The following is a 1,942-nucleotide window of genomic DNA, read 5'->3' on the forward strand; positions in this document are numbered from 1 at the left end:
TGACGTTTTTCCTAGATACGCTTAGCAACCAAAATGGTGGCAAAATCAATAATTATCAAAAACTTCATAAAAATCTATATTTCTTCTGAAAAGAGTCAGTACAAGAAACAACAGACAATTTAGCTTCATTGGTTTCATATTCATACCCTATTTGATGATCAAAAAAATAATATTATAATAATAGTTTTATCATTCTAATATGGTATATCACAATGACATTAAGTAACTTTTTTTGAAGAAACATAGCTTTAAAATATTTATGAAAATATACAAACCGTACAAAAGGCATGTACGTAGACTCATACAAAATTGTACCTCTTCAAATAGTATAGTTTTCCAGAAAAGGCGTTTACAAAACAGACCGTAAATAAACTAAAAAATGGATATATTTCTATTTTATAAAACTGCAGTGGAAAGCTAGTAGTTACAGACCATGTAACACAATAATATCCTTCTTCTACCAAAATAACACTTACTAACTCTGCCCCAGATTAAAGAACAGGTGTTTAAAGTCAGAACTATAGGCCGCCATGTTTTACAGTACAACGAGATCCAGTGATCAAGCAAACAAGGATTCAGCAGGTCATTCGAGCTAATAGAGACTTCATAATACTTACTTCAACTCAGCAAAGTAGTAACTTGACCAAGAACCCAAAATTTCGAGAAACAATGCCACTAGAGGCATAGCTAGAGGCTACGCTAGAGCGAAAAGAGCATAGGCATACTGCTCGTGACGTCACCAATATAATTTCATGTACAATCCACTTCCTGTTTCGTATCCACTTGATATATATAGTATCTATGTTTGCCGGGAACTGGTGACCGTATGGAGATGAATGGAGAAAGTTTGTGGGACTCTAGAAACTACATCGGACGACAAAGCAGGCTAGTAGGAGCCTTTATAGCTACCTCTCAAGGGTCTTTAGTGGAATAAGGCATCTATTAGTGCTTATATCTATGTTTCAAAAAGTTATGGCGTGCTAAAACAAAGGGATCTTAAGCCAGGATGCCATTTCTCTCAAACTAACGGATGCGCACCATAACAAACGTCTTAGTCCACTGTAGGATGTTAAGAAGTAGCCATAGAGCTAGATACCTTGTCATAAAACCGCCGGGTATTGTCTAGAAAGTCCCACAAAGTATTTTTAACAATCTCCATTCATCTCCATTACGGAATTCAAATTTTACTCTTAATAACTACAAATTAACCAGTTCCCGGAAAACTAGGTTGGTTTCAATACATAATGCGCTCACGTGATCCTGTTTCCAATCCTGTTCCGTGTATAATATCTATGCTTAAAATGAATTGGTTGCTAATGGTAAGGATTTTTATACTTTTTGTGTATCCTAGCTACAAGAAATGCATCTAATCTGATTGGACGCATGGTAGAACCATAGATATCATACGTACATGGATGGGAAACATCACAGGAAGCCAATATTAAAAACTCCTGAAACGTCACTTCCTGTTAGTCAAAGGCTCTTTTCGGGTGATGGCGGCTAGGAGTTGGTAGTTATCGTCAGTTAGTGTTTTACCTTGGACAGATTTGGATCCAATTGTTGCTTCACTGTGTTTCCCAGGTAACTGGTATTGTATTAAAAAACTAAGTATATGAATTGCGTGCTATCATCTCCCACAATACTCACAAAGATGTAAATTTATGTCTTTTAACACCTTGTGGGCAAATTTTCTTAAAAACTAAGCATAGAATTACTTTGAATTTTTGAAAAGATGTGATCTGTATGAGTCTGCATGTACTAAACTTGGCATTTTGATTAAATAAGGAAGGGTTTTAAAGTTATTAGCTTTTTAATGTTTGTTACATGTACCCCACGGTGGGCAAATTTTAGGCCAATCAGGTGTATATGATGGATATTTCTTGATTCAGACATAATGTTTAAGAATGTACTTGTGTACTAGTAATGTCATTTTGTTCAATAG

General features: G+C 35.3%; 1 long non-coding RNA gene across 2 annotated transcripts; it reads right to left on the reverse strand.

Annotated features, from left to right (window-relative positions):
* On the reverse strand, positions 1 to 656 carry LOC109588163 (uncharacterized). 2 transcript variants are annotated; one of them, XR_002187996.1, is made up of 2 exons: positions 316 to 656; positions 1 to 147 (listed from the first exon to the last, which is right to left on the reverse strand). It is a non-coding gene; the product is annotated as an uncharacterized LOC109588163 (long non-coding RNA). The 2 variants fall into 2 exon arrangements; XR_002187995.1 differs by having other exon boundaries at positions 477 to 493.
* Between the last annotated feature and the right edge of the window lie 1,286 nt (positions 657 to 1,942).

The sequence above is a fragment of the Amphimedon queenslandica genome, unplaced genomic scaffold (genome assembly GCF_000090795.2).
Source record: "Amphimedon queenslandica unplaced genomic scaffold, v1.1 AMPQUscaffold_12258, whole genome shotgun sequence".
Lineage (NCBI taxonomy): Eukaryota > Metazoa > Porifera > Demospongiae > Haplosclerida > Niphatidae > Amphimedon > Amphimedon queenslandica.